We start from the raw sequence: 26,031 nt of genomic DNA on the forward strand, positions 1-26,031 counted from the left end.
GCCTTAATTAACTCTGCCTTCAAAAGCTGCTCAGTCCCTAATAATTTGAAAGAGGCCTGGGTCATGCTGCTTCTCAAAAATCTCCAAATACAAAAACACTTGGAAGATAATAACCTATTAGGCCTTCGACAGTATGGTTTCAGACCAAGACACAGCACTGAAACTGCTGTCCTAGACCTAAAAATCCAAATGGATGAATCCAAAGACAAGGGCAAGCTTCCCATCCTCCTACTACTGGACCTCTCAGCAACATTTGATCTTGTTGGCCATCGTATCCTGACCACAAATCTCAGCTGCAGCGTTCTCACCGAATGCCAACAGCTGGATCCAATCTGTCCTCTCAAATAGAACTAGGGTTTTCACACCATCAGCATCTGCTCCCCCAGGACCTATCCTTTGTGGAGTTCCACAGCGATCTTGCGAATCGGCCATGCTTTAGTACATCTTTACAAAGCTCCTCTTTGATCATCTTGACAACCTGGGCTTGACCTACACAAATTATGCTGATGACACCCAGGTCCTCATCACGCTCTCTGGTTGCAATGTTAAAGATTCCAAAATGATAAATATCTACCTTGAGATCCAAGCCTGGATGACCACCAACAGCCTTTGTCTAAACGACAAGACTTAACTTCTGATCATTGGTTCACAAGCTCATCTAAACAATTTGGACAAACGTAACAAGTCCTTTAACATTGATGGGAACACCATGAAAGTTGCCAGTGAGGTCAAACCGCTAGGGGTTTACTTCTCTCAAAGGACAAGTTAATATTACAGCCTCAACGACAGCTTACACTAACAAACTTCTAAATGCCTGCAAACCCTACTTTTCAACCAACATCTGCATTATGCTAGCCAGAACATTGATCCTCTTGAAGCTGGACTATTCCAACACCCTTTTCCTAGGCTCCTCGGTACGGAACCTAAACAGAATACAAATACTACAGAATAATGCCCTTAGATCAGCACTGAATATCCCACGTTCAAATCACATTTCAGCCTTCAGAGAATCATTCTGACAGACCCACTAGATCCTTCTATCTCACCCTCTTCAACATCCCGAAATACAAACTGAAAACTGCAGGAGGCTCCAGTTTCCCTTTGTTAGTGGCCAAATGCTGGAACTCACTCCCCCGAGCCATTCGGGCAGAACCCTCCTTCTGGTCGTTTAGAGCCAGAGTAAAAGCTTGGCTCTTTGCTCAACGTCTACTGTAACACAGTAGTCATTGAAGGTCTCACTTTCACCTACATAGCACACTGTATATAATTATCTCTCAATGTTTTACTAGGCATGTCTTGACTCTAATCTGTTACCCAAGTCAGCTGCTGACAAGTGTTCTCTAATGTCTCACTGCTTCTGTTTGTTGCTATGCCATTTACCCAGAATACTGGTGACTGTAACTTTGTAATACTGTGTATTGTAATTATGTAATGTGCTGTATATTCAAGTAAAAGCGCCGAGATGCTCTTGGGTTAGGCACGCTATATAAGTAAATAAACTAAAGTAAACTAGTTGTGTGAAGCATTGAATTAACTTCAGTTGCTTTCTGATGGGTTCTGCCTTCTAGTTTAACTATAGAGATGTGAAGATCTAGGAAATTAGTCTCTGTTCTACTATGTGTACTGCTCAGTTCAATTTTCAAAGTTATCATTGAGAAATATAACATATTCTTGTTCAAATGCTGTGTTTCTCCATATCATAAAAATATTGTCAATGTACCTACTCCAGGCCACAACATTCTGAACCAAGGTAGTTTTCCATAAGGCGTGCAATGACTCATATTTGCCCATGAATAGGTTTGCCAGAGGAGGAGCATAATTGATCCCCATCCCAATAACCTTTGTCTGTTTATACAGAGTTCAATCGAATAGGAAGATGTTATTTTTTAGCATGAATTCGAACAATTACTTGATAATTTGCATGTGCAAGAAGTATGTTGCAGAGGTCTCAATGTATGTATAATCTATTGTTTCCATAGCTAGATCATTTCTCATGGATGTATCGACAGGGGCGTAGACAGGGTATGGCCTGAGTGGGCAAGGCCCACCCAAAATCTTTGAATGCCCGCTCTAGACCACAGGAGCTTGAGGCCTGGAGAGGAGCACCGAGTCCAGAGCTGGGTGGGAAACGGGTAATAAACAAAAATGTGTATGAGTGTGTGACAGGGTGTTTGTTGTGAATGTCTGTATCTACGTATATGTCTGTGTGTGCGCTTGCATGCGAGAAGGTGTCTAAGTGTATGAATGAATGAGAGTGCAGTGTGAATGGTGTGTATATTGGTGCCATAGCGCGTGTGAATGAGAATGCAGTGTGAATGTTTTGAGTGCTCGTGTGAATGACTGAGGGAAGTTGCGTAGATTAATGACTGATGGGTATGATTGTGTGTGTGTGTGTGTGTGTGTGCGCGTGAGGTAAGGATTGTGGGTGTCAATGACCTCGGAAGGTGTGCTTACTGTGGGAATAACAGATCTTCCACTGTGTAAAGTATGCTAGAACTACAAGGACCCTTCAATGTAAGGACTGTGCATTAATTAGTGACCTTGTGCAGGGTAAATATGGAGGGAATCACAATGAGCATTGAAATCTAGAGGTTGCAGGATTTAGAGGAGGAGGTTGCACAGGGAGTGATGGATAAGGGATGTGTACGTAAATAGCTGGTTGTGTAAAGAGTGGAAAGGCTTACTTTAGGTACCAGTGTATGGCTGCAGTGGGGAGGGAATGGCTGTCAGTTAGTGGTCCAGAAAGCCATTTTGCATTGATCATTGGCCAATGGTTTCTCGCTTTTTGCTGCCAGGTGCCACTTGCACAGCCAGTAATTGTGTTATGTTGGCTTAAAGGTGCAAAAGGAAGTGTGCTTTACTTGGGCCAACATTTCAGAAGTCGATCATCATACAATGATAGCAAGTAGGGGTAGAAGGATTGATTGGACGTGAGGCTGTGGGAAGACTTTACAGCAATACATTTTTTTGTGCATGGTATGATGGCATGGGCTCTTCCCATTCCCCTTTCTTATTAATGCAGGGCATATCTATGTTGTTTGGGTAACCAACCTCTGTCTATTTATTTGTGCTGCTTGGGCAGTCACACAAACCTTATCCTTCAGCTTCTAAGATGATGCAGCAATCCCTGGAACTAAAACTTCCTGCTCTTTCAGCTCTCACTGCTTTATTACACCCACCAACTCCATCACAGGAAATTTCCATAGTTCTTGCCGTTTTATGGTAATCTAAGGAAGGGTGCACATGCTCTGCCAGATGGCTGTTCTTTTCCAAGTCCTTTGCTGGAGGTCCTTTTACTCTCTATTTCCTTGCTATTCGCCTTATTGTCCGACCGTGTAATTGCTGTGCAGACTGGATCTCTCCTGCCCAACACAACTCCTCCATGGCATCTTGCCCATTGCGTTATACACCCACTCTTTCACCTTTCCCCTAGATGCCCATCCTCCAGGCCCTCTCTGCCCTTTGCTAGCCCCTCAAAGCCAAGCTCTCAGTCCCATCGCAAACCCGTTACCCTTCATCCTTGTCCACTATACCTGCATTCAGGGGTGTTGCTGGGCCCGGAAAAGGTCCGGGGCTACGCTAATGACGAGACTGACAGGACTCTGGGCTTGCAAGCTTTTAGGTGGTAGCCCATGAACTTCTATCCGGGGCTACAACCAAAAGACCTGGGGCTATAGCCCTCTCAGCCCCCCCAGCGATGCCTCTGCCTGCATTCCCCCTTTGTTACCTCCCCCTTTACTGTTCCCTCCTTCACTAGTCTTTTCTCTCATAGGTTTCAAAGTGCTCTCAGGATGGCATAAAGACCACAGGCAACTGACTTGCACGGGGCAGGGGTAGCTTTGAATTAATACAGTCAGTCACTGCACAGTGGCCAGTTGGATGGATAAGGCTGTAGGGAGTGAAGAGCGATGCTGACACATTGCTGGAGTAGGAACTACAGCATATGGCTGTGAGAAGTTTCAATGCTACTGTTATTAAGTCTATGAAGGACAACAATACACAAAAGGTAGCAGGCGCCCCTCTCTCGAAAGAACAAGGCATGATAACCTGTTCCGTGGTTATTAACCACATTGAGAGTTCGCAGCCATTGCTTTTTGCTCACTGTACCTTCACAGATGGGAAATATCCATTTGTATATCAGTCTTTGTCCCGCCCACAAGGGCAGTCCAGTACCGAAATGCTATGGCAATTCCTCTCTGAACAAGAGTACCATCAGCAACCCCATACATGTGTTTCAGCCTTGTTGGGCATCATCAGTGAGGTGAAGCTGAGCCTCTCTAAGCACAGTGAGCAGGGAGTCCTCTGTAAGGCTGCATTTGGCAGGGGTGTCTTAGTAGTGTAAGGCTCTTTAAGACCATTTCCTTCACCCTTTAGTGCAATAGCAGCAAACGAAATACTAATAATAGTGGTAGGTGGTTTTCAATGAGCAACTACATGCATGGATGGAGTTAGGGAGAATTGGAGCATGGATGCTTTCTTACATCTTGGCACGTTTTACTAGCATTTCTGGGCAAAGAGAACTTTAGGAGTCTGATTATGTGGGGTTCTGGTGGTAGGTTAATTTTACAATGGGGTAGACAGTCTGAACATTTCTTAATGTGAGATGGCATTTTTAAATTGCATTAACGGCACTTCTGAGGACAGCACAAAATGTTTCCTTACTGTGCCATTACATTTTCTACTGGTGTTGAGGGCAAAGCCAACATGAGTGGTCTTACAAGGTCTGGGGGAGGCATCTGTGCAGCCAGGAAGTAGATGTCTTCTTACTGTGGCATAACCTGTTTTACTGACATTAAGGCAACATGTGTGTTCTTCCATTTGAGGGAGGCATGCATGCACTTAGCAAGGACATATTTCCTTACTTTGGCATTGTGTGTTTTCATATTGTTAAGGAAAAACTCAATATGAGTGGTCGTACATAAGTATGCTCTAATATGGGGATTGTGGCATATATTGGCAGAGCCAGCATGAACATATTTTCTTAATGTATCATTATTGGCATTATGGACAGAGCAAACTTGAGTTTGTTTTATGAGGTAATACTGCCATGTATTGGTGCAGCCAGTATGGACATGAACAGTCAGCGTGAAAATGATTTGTATACTGGCATATAGTGGACAAATGGATCACGAAAAAAGGCTCTGATGCACTGTTGGGGATTTTGTAATACAATCGATGTTTTCATGTCTGATTTTACAAAACTAATTGTAAACTATTTGGCATTTTACCCAATTTTTTGCAGAAATTGTGCTTCAAAAAGCACAATTTAAACCCATTTTTTTTTTTAAAAAGCACTTGGGGCTAGAATCCCCCCCCTCTCTCCCCCCGCCCGCCCAATCCAACCTCTTTGGTTGGTTTGAGCATCTGCTCTATATTCAGTCACTCTACCGTATTCACGGAAGAGCAAACCCGCTTCTGGTGGGCCCAACTACATTAGCTTCAGGCCCCACTTGTTGAACAATCCTGGCTATGCCACTGTGTATCGAGTGCCCTAACATTAAGAGATACTAATATGTAATTGTCTTGCCAAGAAAGCATCTCCAAGATTTACAGAATGTGCACTGAATCCCTAACATAGGATTTCAGTTCATATACTTTGGCTCTGTTTTCCAAATCAATACATTTTGACATATTCTCTGTAATCCAACCTATTACGCTTACAACAGGTTTGACAACTTGGACTGTGTTATACAATTTGTCGACTTTTGGTAGTTCCTAACTCTTACGCAGCAGCTATTAAGTAAAATAATTATAGATTTTGTGGGTGCAGACAAAACTCCATATTGCCCAAACATGTTCTTTTCTAGTACAGTGCGTGAGCTTGCAGAAAACCGCGAGTGTACATTCAAGTCACGACCTTAATTGCACCACCACTATACTCAACAACGAACCCTGTGCATGGTCTGACCATCATTGCATCACCTTTTCCATCCAGGGAAAAGCCCCCTCTGACTCCAATACTACTGCAGTCCCTCCCACCCTAGCAAGGAATAAGCGCAACCTTACACCGGACATACTCCTCCCTATGCTGCTTCCTATCACTAATACTCCTCTGAACGTTGATACAAACCCTTCAGAACTAGTCAACACCTTTAACACCACTATGAATCAAGCAATTGACCAGATTGGGCTGCTCAAACATTGAAAAGCTAAACCCTCCTCCCACTTAAACAAATGGTTTACTCCGGAACTGAAAGTCCTAACGGATGAAAAAGATCAGCAAAGTCCTTCTGGAAAAAAAAAACACTCCAGCGAATAAGGAAAAATACAGGACTATTGCCACTGCTTACAAAAAAAAACCTCACTAGGACAAAGAAGGACATATATAATGAATCCAGAATGCTAAATCTAGCACTAAGGAACTTTTCACCATCCTGAGAGAATTAGAATCCCCTGCCCCTATCATCGATGACTGTTCTTAGAATGAGACCTGATGTGCAAGCTTTCAAAAGGCCTTCTCAGACAAAATAGCTCTCCTACAATCCAAAATCAACACCAAAAAAAGAACTTGCCCCCTAACTCACATTCATTCAAAGACTCTAAGCATATTATTCCACTGTCCCCTTCCGATTCTCTCAAGTCTCCATTAAAGATGTGGAAAATATTATCTCAGGAATTAAACCATCTGTCAGTGTGACATATGCCCTGCTGCAGTCATCAAGTACAATGCAAGAGAATTAGCCCCATTTATCACGACTCTGATAAATGCATCATTCAAAAACTGTGCAGTACCCAACAATCTCAAGGAAGCCTGGGTCATGCCCCTATTTAAAAAAAAGCCTAATTTAGACCCCAATGTGCCCACAAATTATAGGCCCATCACAACAGTCCCGTTTCATCTTAAGATCCGGGACCGCGCAGCCTATTTACAAATACAAAAACACCTTGAAGAAAACAACCTATTAGGCCTTTGTCAATCCGGGTTGAGACCCAGACATGGTACAGAGACAGCACTGCTAGATCTCAAGATTCAGATGGATGAGCTTAGACAGAGGAAAGATTGCCATTCTGCTGCTCTTGGATCTATCAGCTGCATTTGACTTGGTAGACCATGAAATCCTCACTCAACACCTACCATCAGCTGCCACCTTCTCACCGAACATGGCCAGCTGGATCAAATCATTTCTCTCCAACAGAACCACCAGGGCCTTTTCATCTACAGCTACAGCACCACCAGTGCCCATTACCTGTGGTGTCCCCCAGGGCTCTTGTATTTCGCCCACACTCTACAATATTTTCACCAAATTCCTATTCGACTGCCTCGATAATCTGGGTGTCACGTATACCTACTATGCAGATGACACCCAGATCCTTGTCACACTCACTGGATGTCACTCTCAAGACACCAAACTGATTAACAACATTTATCTGGAGAACCAAGCTTGGATGGCCACTCATAGCCGTTGTTTAAACGATGATAAAAACGGAGCTACTTATTAGTTCTCAAACTCGTTTAAACAAATTAGACTCCTGCTATGAGTCATTTAACATTGATGGGAATATCATTAAAGTACTGAGGGAAGTCAAAACGTTGGGTATTTACCTTGATTCCACGTTGATGCTAAACAGACAAGTTAACTCTTTAGCCTCCACCACAGCTTATACTAACAAACTGATCAACGCCTGTAAGCCCTTATCTACCACAAGCTGTTCCACACTAGCAAGAGCTCTCATTCTCTCCAAGCTCGACTATTGCAACACACTATTCATAGGGACCTCTGTACGGAACGTAAACTCCATGTGTTGCAAAATAATGCCCTTAGATCAGCCCTCAATATCCTGAGATCGAGTCACATTTCCGCCCTCAGAAGAGAAGCTCACTGGCTACCCACCTGGGACAGAATTACTCTCCGCACACTGTTCATCACTCATAAGTGCCTAGCCAATACAGCTCCTGCGTACCTGATAGCTAAATTCACAAGACACCAGGCCAACAGGCCCACCAGATCCAACTACCTCAACCAGCTTACAATCCCCAAATTCAACCTAAAACAGCAGGAGGGACCAGCTTCCCAGTGCTAGCAGCCAAACGATGGAACGCCCTCCCTCCTGACATCGGAGCAGTCCCCGCTTTCTGGTCTTTTAGACCCAAAACCAAAGCCTGGCACCTCAGTCCAAACTAGCAGTGTACCGAACTTCAGCTTCGAGTAAGTATTCGGCTGAATTCTGGCTGAAAAAAAGCTATTTGGCTCCGGCCGAATAGTTTTTTGCTATTCGGCTCTTGCCGAATACTTTGATATTCTCATTTGAATACAATGCAACATGAACTCAGAAAGGCAAATATAGACTTCAGTTTGCAAAACTGAACAGAATTAGACCAGACAAATTGCTATCACACAGCTGAAAAATATCTTCTATTGTAATCTGCTCTTTAGGGCATTTTTTGTTACAGGTTCATAGACAAAAAAAGTGCTCATCTTTTATACTTAGCCTGCAACAATAGAGGAACATCTTTTCTTTTGGCAAATGTTTATATGCAATGTGCAATTTTTTCAGCTGGAAAAAACAAACTGAAAGAAATGTGCATAGATACTTTCAGTTCCTGTAATGTCACTTCCCATTGCATACTTTTTCTTTTTTTAAGGATTTAAGTCCTGAGTATCTGATATTTTATCAGGAATTATAAGTTGCATTTTTGGGTGGGGTGAATAGTTGTGAGATGGAGTTCACGCAATTCAGATTTTCTTTTGACTTGTGTCCTGCATGAGCCGACATGAACCATTTAATACATTTCTATGTGAGCTGCAAAGAAATTTCAAAACTCGACCACATCGAGTTTGCAACTGGATAGAGAATACAATGCATCTGATTCACAAAGGCAGTCCTTCTGCATTTGTGAAGCCTCCTACTTTAACTGGAAGTGAATGTGCAACAATCTTCTGTACATTTGGTCCCTTCATTTTGGTTAAATCTGCTTTTTTTCTGGCTTTTATACTTTAAATAAAGTTGCTACATTAATTACAATGAAGAGAAATAAAAGTATAGAATGCATTGAAAATTGTGCTTTATTTGTTTTTTTAATAAGTGTTTTTTGAAGTTTGGAACATGATTTATTAAATAAAGCATCTTCGGCCGAATAGTTGACAAACTATTCGGTATTCGGCCAAATACTAAATATGCTATTCGGTACAGCCATAGTCCAAACGACTCCTAAGCATGTCATGTCCGTCCCGACAACCACATACTCCCTGAGTGAGTTTGAGGTTCCTCTGATGGGTTAACAATTTTGCTATTGATCCAAATCTATGTAAATATATGTATAAATGTAACTAATAATGTATAATTGTAACCAATAATAATTCGCCCCTGCCTTTGTTCTGATCTCCTGCTCATTGACTCTGGCTTTAAGGTGATCTGTAACACACCTCCAGTATCCATTTCTGTAAAAAGGTGAACTGTAACCCTTCTCCGCCTGGCGGGAATTGTATTTGATGTATGTAACTTTACTTCTCTGTCTAAGGATAAGCGCCCAGTTACCTTTGGGTGAGGCGCGCTATATAAGAAAATAAACTAAACTAAAAGTTGCTGATGCAAGGAGTATTCATCAAGATAATTCCTGGTCCATGGGCAGGATGTGACTGGGCCTAAGTGATATATTGAGATGTTTGCGAGGTACGACCTCCCGAACGTTGTGCCCAATACCCCACCTCTGCCACAGGATTAACCTATGACTAGGTAAAACCCGGAAATAATGGCCTCTGCGACCCTTCCAGCTGCAATGTCTTAATAAGCTAGAGAGAGGACCCTACTGTTGACGGGAAATAGAATTTGTTGGTATGGAAAAGCAGCAGGAATAACACTGCATGGTGAGTTGGCATTACAGAAAGACTATAAGTGTGTTTCAGTTAGTGTCTACACTGACAACAGACATCCATTTAGTGTTGCAGACAGGAACACAACAGTTAAATGTATCTTGGCAAGTGGTACAGAGAACATCCATAAGCATGCAAACAGTTTTCGCAGGTGTGGCCTAGGGTAGTGCCTAGAAGGTTCCATCACTTGGGAGGTTTAATCCCAGAGGTAAAGAAAATAACCGATATTGAGAAGTCTGCAAGTATTCGAGGATCATTTTCATTAAACAGCTGAAGTCATTTGAGGTTGCCCCCCTCCCCCTCCCTCCTGTGTACACCACAGAGTGAAATCTATTCTATTGGTAATGGAATTGCTGAATAACCTTTTCTAACCATAAATGTACGTGTAATACTGTTCTTTGTCTTTAGGCTGGCACTCAATTATGTGCTGTCATAATTGTTGCAATAGAGAAAGGAAAATAGTTGTCAAAAGTGCACCCTCTGGACCTCTGACAGTCGTGAGGATAATTTGTGTCCATTCGTTTTACTTCGAGATATGCATAAAGAATTTGGAGAGCTACAGCACTTATTGAGCAATAACCTTGAATGAAAATCCTGAATTTAGATCCTATTTTAGAGGTGTCTCTTCAGTGAAACATGAATGAAAGAAAATGTTCTTAAATGTTTAAAAAAGAAAACATTGTGTGTGTGTTATTGCACTATAAGCACAGAAGCGAAGATGTGCCAGCCTCTAGTGCCTGGATCAATTAAATAAATAAATGCATCTAACTGGACAGCTGAAGGAGGGGCGTGCAGGAATAGCCTCCCAAAGTACTTTTCTGTCTTCTTCCCCCTGTGACATCGTTTCATGCCCCGATCTCAGGGTATTACTTTTCCTTGTTGGATGTGGGCATTGCATGTGACGTATGGATTGAATGGCGCATGGGAGGCAACAACTGGGTACTGTCAGGACCTTTCGCCATTGCTGGGACTGGGGCTCGCCTGTTGAACTGATGCCAGTGAATCCCACTGGCACAGGTCTGTTTGAAGAAAGGTTTGTTTATAGACACCATAACCTGTCGTGGGGGTGGAAGGCCTACACCGCTTCCCTGAAGGGGCAAGATCGGAGGTTCCCTGAAACAGCCTTCGGTGAACCGGAAGTGCTATACCATGCGTCATCTTTGGACACTGATATGGAGGATGGACCAACATCCTTATGAATACACATTTTGGTGGGAATAGCATGCCAGAAGACCTAGTCTAAACTTTCTGGACAGTACTATGTTCATGTTGTTGGGGGCCATGTAAAGGCTTCCATTCTGGAGGGAGCTGTGGGGTTCGTTGGGAGGAAATGGGTTAACAGATAGGTTGCTGTCTGTTTGTTTTGCAAGTAAACTAATAAATTGCCTTTTTGTTTTTACCATCACCAACAATGAGAATGTGCGATTGATTACTCATCCATCTGGGTGCGCTTCTGGCACTACTCAATCATGTTTAGTCTCTCCCACATTATCTCACGGGTACATTAGGGTACCAGGATGTAAGGTCACAGGGTTGCTCCATTGCTCCATCTACGTCATCGTCATCAGTGCTGAGGTCAGAGTCCTGGTGATGGTGCCAGTACAGTGGATGGCCACTGCATAAGGGTGAGAGAGTTGTGGATACAAGGGAGCGGATGGTAAGCGGATCGCAGGAGGTGGGGGTTAATTTTGATTCTGAGTGTGAGTGGCGAACCTTGCATGGTGGCAGAAACAGGCGGAGGCTGTTCTGAGCCTGAGGTGGCAGTGGGCACAGTGGTGGTCAAGCAGCTGTCGCATGAAATGGTAATGATGGTGTTAGCAGTGGCCGTTGTCACTTGAAAAGCCACAGTGTTAGAGGGCACTGTTATGAATTGTGCAGTAGTGTCCCAGATGCCCGATGTGGGGGATGGTGCGGGTGGGATGTGGCAAGACTGTTCTAGATATTCCTGGGGGAGGAGGAGGCATCCCAAGTGAAGACTATACCAGCCAGGAGATACGACTCTAAGGGGGTCAGTGCAGTGTCCTGTAGGGCAAGTAACATGGCCGGCAATGCAGTACCACCATGGGGTCCTCTGTGAAAGAACCATAGGAGCTCATCTGGTATCGGTCTTAAGGGAGCCAGTTACAATTAAATATAGACTCTGTTGTAAGGAATCAGTGCGATAGCATATGGAGGTTTTTGGCTGCAATTTTCCATCTTTGCTGCAGCTGGGGAAGGATAATAACATTTGACAAGTGCAAATTGTGGACAAGGGATGTCTGGAGGCCCGCCTGTGTAGTTTTATGAATAGACAAGTACATTCACATCATCAGAAAAGACATTGACATATGTTTAAGGAATGAGAGGGTACCTAATGGACTGGCACTAGGTCCTTACCATGCAGGGCCAAAGTGTGACACGGGATGCGGCACAGGTCCATCGACACCTCACATTGGGCTGGAATAAAGGCAAGTGCCAGCGCCACCAAGTTTTGTGTGGTGATTTGTGTGCCGAAGAGACTGTTCTCTTTTGCCACCTCCCTCCCTAGGATGGCACTATTATTCAATGGTGTTTTCACTGTTAGAAGGAGCTACCTGCTAGTGTAGGCACGTTGAGCTACCAGAACTGAGAGGTCAAGCAATTCAGTGCCTAACTACTTTTATTGTGCCACCTACCGTGGTCTGTCTGTTGAGGAATGCAGAGCTTAAACACGTTGGTATGGTCTTATTGGGGTCACAGAAAGTGCTTGCTGAGCAAACGAACCAACCTCTAAGTAACAACACTGAACCTGAGGTAGTCCCGGTGTGAAGGATGCCGGACCTTGGAACGAGGATGCAGCCCATATGCGTGATAAGACCATAGGCGTTCCTTTAGGTGGCAATCATCTTGATACCAGATGGGAGCATGTTTCCCTATTAGTCTACATTCAATAATAACTGGATGGTCGCAGCCTATGGTATATTCAAGCAAAGCTGTGTCTTTGTTTGCCTACCAGTTCATTATTGTTGTGTCCACATTTCTCTGTGTGCGCGCGCGCGCGATTTCGGTGTAGGGTCTGGTTGGCATTCCCCTTGCAATGCATTGGATTCTGATTGCATTGTGCATCCTGCGACTTACAGCTGTGGCTCTTCCTCGTGGAATATAGTTGGATTTTCACAGCACGCATATCTTTCATGTCCTATTTCTGGAATGTCTGAAATATTGTAAATTCCTTTTTTTGACTGTATCCGCACCAAGGTCTATTTATGTGAATTTCTTTGCTTCTCATTTCACTTTACCTCATTTTCGAAAGTGAAAGATACCAAGATCTTGGCAAGATGGATGAATGACGCAGTGGAGGTGAGGTGAGGTACTGGGAGGAAAACGAATCCTCTGTGTGATGCTGTAGAGAGTGGTTGGTGATGGAACAGGGGGGTGCCTCTCCGATGCAATGATCGGGCACACATGACCTCATAGCAAACACACGCCAACACGTGACTGCTCGCTCACAACTGCCAGCTCGTGCCCATTGGCACTTCCTTTAATAACTTTGCGTGATGATGCATATAGCCTTATCAACCTTTTGGGCTGTAACGTCCCTTCCCCCTCCCAACAGATTTTGACTCGAATATCATTCATGGGTAACCAGAACATCTTCACTTCAATAATGATGAAAGTCGATCTGGAACACCTACTCGGAACTTCACCCGCAAACTGCTCACCTACTTTCCACTTGCTACCCACTGCTGTATGCTCCCTATGCCGTCTACGCTTCCTGGGGTTCTCCCACTCTCAACCAATGCCTGCCACTGTCCACTGCCAGAGATCCCAGCCCTTTAAGTGTCTCCAAGGTCGTATTCTCTCAAGTACCTTGCCTAAAGGGCACAATAACTGAGATATAACCCCAGGCCAACCCCTTCTGTGATGTCACTATGGCCACACTGGATGGATGCTACGAATTGAGTACCGGGTCCTACACCAATCCCTGTACTAACACGCTCAAACACATTGGGCCTCATCAGAGGTTGGGCTGAGCAGTAAAAAATGCAGTGGTAATGCTATTTATGCTGTATTTCCGCTCCGCCCATTCCCAAGTTTGGTTGGAAAGCTGGAGATTTTCCTCCAACTCGGAGCTGTGCTCACTTTGTTCCATGCTGCCTTCCTTGGCTGGCAACCTCCCAACAATTTCCTCCATGAACATTATTGCTGGCATAGCAACCATTGTGTCATCTCCCAGGTGTCCCTTGGCCACGAGATCATTCTTGTAATGGTGAGACAGAAAATCTACAGAGTTGTCTGCTCGAGAGCGGTACATCGTTTCTCATTGTATTCTTGCAGCTGAAGTAGCCACCTTCTAATTGAGCCGGAGGGTGCAGTGATGACCTGACTACTATAAAGTGGTTTATGTTCTGTCACGATCATGCCTACCAGTTGCCCATACACACAGATGTGGTAATGGGAGACAGCCCCGCAGAACCACCAATTCCTCACTTTCTGCCAGTGAATACCTTTGATTGGTCGCTGTCAGTGCCTTGCTTGCATAAGAAAGGGGGAAGAGCATTTCCTGTTGACGTTTTCTCTGTCAGCACCGTTCCAACCCTGTACGGACAGGCATCTACCACTATATCTGTGGCTTTGTTTGGATAGAAAAAGGTCACCATAACATTGGGCAGTAGGGCAGTTTTTGTATCCAGGAGTATATTCTCCTCAAGTGTTGTCCACCCACAGCGTATCTTTCCTGCTGAGGGTATGCAATGGTTCTGACCGAGTGTCCATACTGGGGATGAATCAACCACAATATGCTAGTCATCCTTCCAATGCATTGGAAGGTGCCCTTGTGGTGTGAACATTGCTGACCTTTGCTGGGGATCTGCTGACAAACCAGATGCCTGGAACATGTATCCAAAGAATGCAATTCTGGTGTTGAAAAATTCACATTCAGACCTGTTTAGCATGAGATCTTGTGACTGTAAACTGATTTGAATATTGTCAAAATGGTCTAGGTGCTCCACTTCCATTTTGTTGGTAACGTGAATGTTATCAATTAACACTGATGACTCCCTTCAGCCCTGCCAGCACAATGCAGATCATCAGTTGACAAACTTGAACAGCCGATGATATATCAACACGGATTCTTGTAGATATATTTTGAATACTAATGTTGGATAATCTGGTAATAGCCTTCAGATTAAGTTTGGCAAATAATTTCACTCCAGTAAAATGTGCCAATATGTCTTCTACAGTGATGGTGGGTGATGCTCCCCTACTAATTACCTTATTTGGAAAGGTGCATGTTTACACATATCCTTATTGCATCCGGTTGTTTGGGCTTTGTGGCCACCATTATATGGGGGGGGGACGCCCAAGGGATATGGCTTGTTTCACCTTCTATTATCACCTCTTTTTAAAGATTATTCAGCTCTTTTTTTCATCTGTTTTAATAGGTGAAATAGGTCTGTGTGTTGCTTAAGGGCTATAGGTTGTACCGTGCCTTCTCAATGTAACCTTATAAGTGGCCCATTTAAATATTCGACTCCTTGAAGCAACATCTTGTTTTTCCAGCAAACTGGCCACATCCTCTAAATATACTCCAAAGGCAAAATGAACCCCTTTCAATGCTTCAAATGTGTCACAGCTGAGAAGTGTGCCCCAGCTGACTTCCATGATGCATCGCCTCTGTGAAAAGACCCTTCAGAGGGGTTGGCTTGGTTCCACAAAACATATAAATTCACCCCTTGTTGTCAAAATGTACTTTGGACATTGAGTTGTCTGATGCGTCACTGTCTACTAAACTGTCTTGAAGCTTGATCAACTTGAGCTACCCAGGTTTTAGGTGTCGATTTAGCTTGGCTGCGCTTCAGATTCTGAAAGAGTGAGTGAGATATACCCTGGCAAAGTAGTTGCGCTTGCCGCCGTGACTACAAGTCTGACCTCTCATCAGGCATTGTTCTGCATGGGGTGCCGTTTCTCCACGCTTTTGAAATGTTTTGATTCGCCATGATGGAGCCTTCGATCTGGAAGATGGATAGTGCCTCCAAGGATAACCTGCCCTTTTCATGGCACCAAACTCTACAATGCTTGTCTCATCTCTTTGTCCTTTTTGGCAGACCTTGTATCTGCCCAGTTGCAGTATATTCCCGGTTTCATTATAATTTGTCTCTGCAGTATGATTGAGACTAGTCCTTGGATGAGCTGCAACCTCACCTCGTCTTCATCACCCACCATACTGGTCAGCACCAACTGCTGAAAAAGGGAATAGACACAGTCTTAGGGATCCTTTTCCTCCTAGTATGCTTCTTTTAGTTGTAACCCCTCATAGTGGGTGTTGTCTATGGGCATAATTGTTCCTCCTGCAACACAACCTTTGCTGCTTTGAATGATTTGTTAACTGATTGTAAAGGTTTGCAAGCCATGTAGAGGAGCATGGTGTTTTGTGCTGTATCATCAAAGCCTGATAATCACAGCTGCTCGTTCATAGCAGTGAACCTGTCCGAGGTTGGGATTTTGCACTATTCACTGAGGAGCTCATGTTCCAATGAGCCGCAATCAGTGTAAACGCTTGAGTAAGGCATTAATGCCTTTGATTCATGCTGCAGCTCATTTTCAATCACTTGTATGGCAGAGAGGAGGGGCAGGTCGCAACTTGAGTTTCCACCGCCTCCCTTCATCTCCGGATTGTCATTCCTGTGAAAATGCTGGATAGCCTGATGGATTCTGTCTGCTTTATGCACCAGCAGGCAGACCACCACAGGGATCCATGCTTGCATGGCAGGCAGAGTGTACGAATACAATACAATTACACATTCCCCAACATGCTTGCATGTCAGGCAGCATTTATTTGTAATTGTGAACAATGCTTAACATGCACATGGTAAGCAGTGTTCACAATCAAAATGAAACGCTGCCAGACATGTGAGCATGTCGGACAGTGTTTAATTGTAATTGTGAATGCTGCTTTCTATGAAAGCATGGTAAGCAGTGATCACAATTAAAAGTAAACGCATGTCTGGCAGCGTTGGCCCACTTTGCTTTATGAAGTGCAATTGTGCAGGGAAAATGGTGATATACAAATGTGTACACCACCTTTGGCCCTCTGCCATGCAAATTATGAATATTTGGCAGCAGGGAGCCGCCTTAGCTCATGTCAACACATAACTGCTCCCCGCAGCCAAATTACACTTTGGAGCAACATGAGCTCCTTAGTGTATATGAGATGGCACCCAATGCAACACTCACACTCCTCTATGCCTGAGTGTCAGCCTACCTTCCTCGGAAACGTGATGCTGTGACAAGCGCCACAGAGGGCACTCAGGGCTTCCTTTGATATGATCATTGGGCACATAGGAACTCTAGCAAAAAACAACCCTACAATGCAACGGTTTGCTCACAACTGCCAGCGGACACGCACTGCTGCATCCTTTATTAACTCTGCGTGCATTTCTCAAGTTCTAGACTGTATCACTCTTGACAGATATTGCACTCTAACAAGCTAATGAAGTTGGTCCCAAGTTTGTTCTGAACATTCAGTGTTTCTGTTATGTTTAATACATCTGAATTTCTTTGAGTCCCAGAGTACTACATCCAATCTGTATCTAGATTCTAGCATTTACATCTCTCAATATTTCAGAACCTTTCACTGAAGCCTACTCTTCTGCAACACATTCCTAGATTGGCAAGGTAACATATAGACAGACAGCTTTTCCTGTTACTATGGAGATGTGTAAAATGTAATTTATGTAAATACGCGTGCATCCATCACCTTCATTGTAATCTCTGTCGTTGTGGGGGCTGTGGGATCTTGGTTGTGGCCTGTGCTGTGTACACATCCTAGAATACGTTTAATAAACCTATAATTTTGGTCATATAAGGAACAGGGGTAAATTATACACATATGTGTTCTGTTACTCGGTCTTGTTATGACCTGTCTTTTGCCATTTGCATGGCCTCTTGGTGCTTCTGGTCGTGCAAGAAAAAAGGTGGGTTCGCTGGTGGGCAAGTGGACGCAGGGCTGGGGTTGCTATTTTATTGGCTGTGCAAGGCAGGCCAGGAGTTACTATTATCCACATGTGTCTGGGGGTGGTGTGTGTTAATCTTGATGTTGTTTGGCAGGCGGATGCCTGAGGATGGGTTGCTGTAGGTGACATGATGAGGTAGTAGGAGTCAGTGGTATATGTCGACAGATGAAATTGTCCATTGTGTGTCTGATTCATGCTGCATTTACATATGTGTCATGTAGGAGAGTGGACAGGTAGGGGTGCGGTTGGAGGAGATGGTACATCAACGTGATGCTGGAGAAGACAGATGGGATGGAGCAAGAAGTTATAAAGGCTGTATTTATTTATTGATAGTGTTTTTTATGAGGCAGAAAACACAAGCAAGCCATTTCACAGCAGCCTCAGAGAAGGGCAGGGACCATGATCTTCCACAGCTGTCTGGGGACATGCAGATCAATTGAGGGCAAAGTGAGTGGGGGAAGAGTGAAGTACTTTTAAGTGCAAAACAAGGCAAAGTGATCAGTGAAAACAGAAACGAAAGGGAAGAGCCCGGCAGGATGAAGAGGCAATGTGAGGGGCAGGAAGATGTAATGAATCCAATGGAGTCATTACAGATTCCCCGGTGGTGACCTCCTCCCATGCTGCCAGGCAACAGCAGTTGCTACCTGTTCCTGACCCTGGGGGCGGCTCTATGAGGGAGGATCACATGGGAGGAGACAACTACCGGGGAGATGCCATGACTTCATTGGACAAGACGTAGTATCGCCTCCTTTCCCCATTATTAACACCCTCTTATGGCCTATTGCCAGCTGTTTGTTCCCCCTTTTAGAGGAAGTTAAGGAGCCTCTTCACAATACTTAGGTCAAACTCCCACCTATGACCCGAAGACACAAAGCTCCAACAAAACCCCTTTTGCTTTTGGTGTACATTTATGTGAAACTGATCTCTTATGTAAAACCACTGAGAAAGACCATCTAAATATTGTATGTCCAATGACAACCATGGATGCCAACTTCCATAACCACCAAAGTACTGAGACGAGTAGAATGAAGGAGTTGCTCAACAGGAGCCCGAAGCTCAATGTGCAGACTAGTCCTACAAAATTCACCTGTGCGTGGGACATTTAAAGATGTCAACCACACTACTGAGTGTGGGAGTGCAGGAGTAGACGTTGGTTCCTCCATAGGGGCTTACAAACGCAGGAGACACGAACCGGTGGGGCAAAGAAATGGAGTTCACCGAGACAGAAGGAGAAACGCTGTGCAAGAGCAGGAAGGAAAGTAAGGAAGGCGCTGCAACGGAAGCCGGAAGGACGTCTGCATAATCCAGAGTGGGAAGCGAGGGGCAGAGCCATGCCACAGAAGCATGAACAGGACCGGAGATGCTGCAGAGAGCCTGTGAGTCAGCCCAAAGCAAGTGGAGACCGTGTGGGGTTTCGGCGACCGCACCAACGGCAATTTGAATGTTATGAGATTGCTTATACAGAAACCAGAAGAAGATTGTTTAAAGCAGAAAAGGAAAAGTACAGAACCAAACCCCAAGATGTGAATGCATGAGATACAAGTGTGGGGCAAAGTTTGCCAGCATTGAAGCAGACAGACATATTGAGCCAAGAACAGTATATGCAGTTCTGATGATACAGAGGAACTGTGAAAACACATAAGAAATCTTGGCAAGGGAAGCAGATCAGGCAATTGAAACAAAAGAGAAGTCCTGACAAGGGAAGGTTATCAGGCAATTGAAACACAAGAGAAGTCATGGCAAGGGAACGATACCGGGCAATTCAAACATCAGCGAAGTCCTGTTAAAGGAAGGGTACCAGGCATTTCAAACGCAAGAAAAGCCCTGGCAGGAGAGTATACAAGGCAGTTGGAAGTGCATAAAGAGTCCTGGCAGGAGATTATACCAGGCCATTTGCAAAGCTACAAGAAATGTTAGAGAAGGATGGTGTTTGTTAGACAAAGACGAAACTTGTGTTAAAGAGAGACTGGTACAGAACATGTTGCCTAACAGGTGTTTTGTGAATCAAGGAGAGACACAAAGGAACTGTTATTAAAGAGACATTGCCACCCCATTTAAGAATCCAGGGGAAGGGAACCACCCTGTGGATCCAAGGTCTTTTCACCTTGGAGAACATTTTTGTTGGAGCTATTCTAATTTTCATTTATGAACACTTTTTTTGCCAATATCAGGTGGAAGACATTTCCTTTCAAATTTTATTGTTTTGTTTGTAGTGTGAGGGTCAGGATAGGACCTGTTTTGGACACAAGGATGGCTTTTCAGTTTATGACATCCTGACACAGACAGATCCTTTGTTTTTGGTTTTTAGATAGGGAAACTCCTCTTTAGAATAGGGTCACAGAGGCATTTTCCCAATCCATTTTCATTTAAATAAAAGTCTTTAACCAAAAACATGACCACTTTGTGTTCGTATTTCATTTCTGACCCCTCACAAAGACCAAATGTGAAGACTTCTCAGCAGCCGCATCCTAAGGTGCTCTTGCAAAGGAAAGTCTTTAATACCCAGTGGAGGTGGTTTTCCAGCTCTCAGTTGGTCACTGGCAAATTATTCCAGAGTTCGGATAATGCAGCGTCCAGGCATCTCGTTCAGGTATCCTCATCTCGGGAGGATAGCTCAGGGGCAACGTGCTCACCTTGGAAGCAAGACGACACGGAGCACCACAGGTTCGATCCCCGGGTCTGCGCTTAGAAACCTCTGGGTATTAAGCACATTATAAATAAAATCATATCATATCATATCACTAAGCTTCTTTTTCCCCCGAGTCCCTTAACTTCAGGGTTGAGCAAAGAGAGCTAGTGGGATAGATACCACTACTGTGCATGAGGAGGTGAGAGAAGAATAGGTAACTCTTCTAAATAGAGGGAGAAGGGGGATTCCAGCAGACCAGGTTGGCCCACAGCAGAAACTAGAGTAGGTCTAAGATGGTGCAATCTTAAATGGAACCAGGGAGCTCATCCTAACGGGGGTCAGCTAGGAGGTGTATGTGCAACCAGGGCCCTAGAGCAAGGAAGTGATGAATATACAAAGAACATCTCAGCCGCCTTCCCAAGATCCTGGGAGAGGGGGGTCAGTCATGGGAGGACTCACTCTGGGTCTTCTTCTGCTGTAAGAGATCTGCCGATTTTTCCACTTCTAGAGTGCACCAATCGTGGAAGGCCTATTGGCATACTCAATCGATAAGGGTTCAGGAACTTCACAAACCTGCAGTCTGAAGAGACAGACTGCAGTTGTTAGTTGGAAGCTGGAGAGGAGTTTGAAGGATCCCCTTTCTGGTACCTTTGTAAGAGGCTTTCTTTTACTTTATGACAGACATTACTAGATTATTCCTTTATTGTTGTATTGACTTAATCATGAATCAGTGGCATCAATGTCTGTCTGTAAAGGATATGCAGCCTTAGCGTCTCATCACAAGTTTAGCGGAATCCCAGCAGTAAATCCACTGGAATACCACCCAATGCAATTACCGATACGTCACATGGTCTGGAGATATTAGAGCTGGATCACAAGAGGCGGTGATGGTGTACGTCCCCAATTTTTGGAGTCCATAGGACTCAATGGGGCATTTTTGGTGCAATTACCGCTGCGATTATTGCACCGAAAATGTGCAGAAATTTGGTGCATTCACCTGCAGATCAGAGCTGGAGGTGAATCCTCTGACTTTCCCCCAAATTCAGGATTGGCCGGTGTGGTAATGCAGCAGAAACACTATTACTGCCACATTTTTACTGCACCTCCCAACCTATAGTGAGGCCCTTAGTGTCCACTCACAGTGGCCATCTGTTACTAGACCTAAAATTGTGCAAGGGGTGTGTTGTGGCCTCGGGCCTACTGCAAATGTTATTCCCAAATAAAAGGTACTACTAGAGAGATAACCCAAGTAAATAAGAGGCACCATTTAAGGAAGGCTCTTAAGTTTAAATGAAGGGTTTAAAGACCTACTGCTGTGTGTGATATTCAGAATGCCAAAGAATGGCAATACTGCTTATGAAATGATAAGCCCTACGAGCAGCTTTTTTGTATGAATTCCTAGCCTATATTTTGTTGACAGAGAATTCCCTGGAAGCTAAAAGACTCATTGATTCCCAGCACTGTGTGGAGCAGGAACACCAGTGTGGATCCTAGGAACCACCCCTGCGTTCAGTTCCTGAAGAAAGTCGATAGATATCCTTCATTTTCTTCTGTTATTCCAATCACAGCATATTCAGAGGTGGACAGGTTACAAGCAGGAGATGGATTAATTGAATGCCTTCACTGAATACAGGTCACCATTCCACGGCCTACCAACAGACCCGCGCAACGAACACAGGGTCAGTGAAAGTGTTGTCTGGTTTCAACAGCAAGTGTTTGCTGCATGGAGCCAGTAAGCAGAGTATATGTGGAGAGTACTTTGAGGTAAGGCTAACATGTGTGGAGGACTAGGGGCATGTGGGGTGTGGTAGGAAGGGGGAGAAGGGTGGTATGAGGGAATGGCCCTATAGGGCATCAGGCAGCCTGGCTCTGAGGGTGGGGGGTAATGTTGGGCCAGAGCCCCCATTAAGTACACAGACATGGCCAGAGGGGGAGAGAGTATGGGGTGAAGCCGCTAATTAGTGAGAGGGACATGGCTGGGGGGTTGATGAAAAGTGATTAAGCAGGTGGAGAGAGATTTGGTGGGTGGGATTCGATGGGTGGTGGTTCTGGGAGCTATGTTTCAAAAGAATTACGTATAACTGGTTATCCCCAGCCCCTAACTTTCAAGGTAACATTTTCAATTGGGTTCTTTTATATGGGTTCAAGCATCACGCATCCCGGTTTGTCCACAAAAGAGATACTTGCGGCACTACATATCATTTTATTATTTTGGTGGTGATACAAATTGTTCAAACTCCTCAAATGTTTCACAAATTCGGACACTTTGCTTCTTCAACTCCTCCCAGGAGAGGTCAATGGGCCTTTCCATTTCTTGAGGGAAGATTGTTTTGCGTTTATGATGTTCCTTATGTGACTGCCAAAGGTGACACCTGCACGAGTAAAGCATACTTAATCGTTCATCCTTCTGACGTCAATAATTCAAGTACGCTTCAAAATGGCGTAATGATAACACCTGTTATTACAGGAATTAGACCCTGGAGGAGTCTTGCATGAAGTGCTGTATTACAACATATTATTATTATTTGTATTAATGTAACTAAAGTCCACTTCCCACAAGATGGATGTCCAAGACCAAATCCTTAGCTTTCCCTTCCACAGAAAATATTCCCCTTTGTAAGATGGACATGTTTCTCAAACAGTAGTTGATAACCTTATCCTGCTCCCATTAGTAAAGCCACCTCTCCTTAGTTTGCCTGTCCTTCCTAAACTTTTCATCTCCTCAAATCTAGGCTCTCCAGAAAAGATTCCAAAAGGAAGTACTTTTAAAGCAGCAAACAAAATAAATGTCACTTTGGTTGTTCAGAAGTGGAAGTGGACCTATCTGCATGAAGAACACAATCCTAGTTCTCTGGGTGGATATCACATGGGTTAGGAGCTCGTCCCTGATATGGGTCAAGCCTACACTTGCCAAGTTCGAATCGTGGCAGGGCCGACTCAGCTGTTCTACCTCCTGAGGTGATACATTGATCATGAAGCACTGCATAAAAATCTGATATGGTTGTTATTGATAGGTTTCAGATTCTACAACCACTGGCTTATTTATCCAGGAAAACCTGTCAGCTTTACAGACCCCCCATTCACCCCTTTATTGCCTTTTCAGAAAAACATTTGGGAATTTGGTTTACTTAGACTGCAGTGGCTTTGTACAATCACAGGGTACTTTATTGTTTAAGTGGACCTTTCTGCTGGATGTTCACTAGTCCTTCAATGCCAAGACTGCCATCCCCTGTTCGTTAGGCTTTTCTTAAGAAATAAGATGTGTTCACAGGAAGCATAGAAAAGGACACAATATTTTACATCCACATGACTTGGTAAACAAGAACACAGTTCCCTGTTAGGCTTGGATTAACTATGTTCCTTCTTCTTGAGTGTCCTGTAATGAATCGCAGGATTCAGTCAATTCTCCCCAGTGGGAGCCTTTCCCTGAGAGGCTAGGTAGGTGAGCCACTCACAATACCCTCCCTTGGGGTAGAGGCAAGTGAGACCCCACTGGGATAGACTCCCCACTTGGGTATAATTCTCCCATTCCGATGAGGAACTCCCTAACCCACCTACCTTTAGCCCATCACTAATAAAACCTACTAGAACAAAACATGAGGAACAAGCTGATATTTGTTATTGTCACATAGAACCTTTGAGAGAACCTGAAAAGAAAAACGTATGTGGTACTGAGATGTAGAAAACCACTGGAGCTGTACTGAGTACAAGTAGAACACAGAAGCAGACTTTGACGCTGCGCCGGGGAAGTCCCAGAGCAGCACCATAAATCTGAGAGGAGGGGACTTGGGAGAGAGAGAAGCCCAGGAGTTGGAAATTACCTGTAGGAGCGAAGCTGGAGGAAAAAGGGATGCAGGTCTTCCCGATGTTGGGAGAAAGCTGGCATCTGAATCCTAGCACTCCAGGAAACCTGAGGCAAGAGAAGCTGCAGGACTGGTACAACCCCCCAGGAGTGACAGAGTAAGAAGTTGTGGCATGACCAAAATCCGATGGACTTGGGAGTCCCTTAACAACACCGAGACCACTTACCTGAAGGCACCGCAGAGCATGATGAATGAAGAAGAAGCAAAGAGCTAAGAAGCCAAGCTGACAATCCCCGAACACGGCCCCATCTGGACTGCAGGCCTGGTGATGCAATCCCTGAGACATAAAGTGTGGAAGACCGAGGTGGGGGGCCAAACAAATAACAAATCAAACATTCATATTCATCCCAGTGAGGACCAAGTATTGGAAGTATAGAAGAAGATGGAAAATCGCTACTAGAACACTCCTACTCATCCCAGTAAAGACCAATCACTGGGGAAGAGTGATAACTGTTACTGGGACATGCATATTCGTGCCAGTAAAGACCAAGTATTGGAGAACAGTGAACATCGTTACTGGAACACTCATTCTCATCCTAGTAAAGACCAAGTATTGGAGAAGATTGAGAATCACTACTTGTACTTGTCCCAGTAAAAATCAAGTATTGGAGAAGAGTAAGAATCGTAACTGGAACACTCATACTCGTCCCAGTAAAGATCAACTATTGGAGAAGAATGAGAATCATTATTGGAACACTCATACTCATCCCAGAAAGGAGAAGGATTGGACATCGATTAAAGAGACATTCTCAAGTTTGACTAACAAGGGAAAAACAGAACTGTCCCAAGGAAAAAGGGAACGTAAAACAAATAAGATCAAAAGAGAACAGAATAAAAGGGAGAGGGTGAAGCAGCATGTGAAAGACACCGTTGAAAATGTGAATGACCCAATATCTGAATTATACGACTTGATAAAAGTAGTTACAAACAACTACTTACAAATACTTTACTAAAGTGAAATTGTTGGGAAACCAACCCACATGAGAAGAAAGTCATTCTTCTGTGCCTTACTTGTTTTTGTGGTGATAGGGACAGGCACACACCCCTTCTACCAGAAAGCAGGAGATGGAGACCAAACTAGATTCTGTTTTTCTTTTATCGCTGGAACAAATTGGACAGATGGCCCCTTTATCCTGACAAATGGTCAAAAGATGCACAGAGACCGGATTGCATAGTTACATGTCCCAGACCTACTGGTGAGTTTTCAACCATCAAATGAAAATTAAGGCAGTCCTAGTGGTGTCGTGTCAAAATAAAAGGCTGATAATAAGAAAAACCTATTGCAAATCTTACTCTAAGTACAAAAAGAAGTGTGGGATAATGTTCCCAAGAAAGAAAGAAAGAAGTGTTCACAAATAATAAGTCAGGATGCAGTAATTGAGGTCTCTCTTCCCCACATTTTCAGCATAGGAAAGGTGGGACTTTGGAGCACAGCACACGCTCAAGCTTTCTTAGCACGAGCCGACAGTTCCATACCAGCTATCAGGTTCTTCGATGGTTAAGTCTCTTTTCAATAAAAAGTCTCTTGCCTTCGAGGGCCTGATGTACTCAACAACAAACAAACAAAGAGTTCCTTTCCAAATGGACTTTGGGTGATGACTTTTCACCCCTGGATCTTCTTCAGCTGGGCTTGGACCCCAAATGACAAGGGGGACAATTCACTTCCCCTGGTCTTCCAATACTTCTTGTATTCACAAATCTTAATGTCTTTTTTAAACAGTTCTTCAGGCTTCGTACCTTTTGTCGGCTTCACT

The sequence above is a fragment of the Ambystoma mexicanum genome, chromosome 8, assembly GCF_040938575.1.
Source record: "Ambystoma mexicanum isolate Mex_15411 chromosome 8, UKY_AmexF1_1, whole genome shotgun sequence".
In the NCBI taxonomy this organism is placed as follows: Eukaryota; Metazoa; Chordata; class Amphibia; order Caudata; family Ambystomatidae; genus Ambystoma; species Ambystoma mexicanum.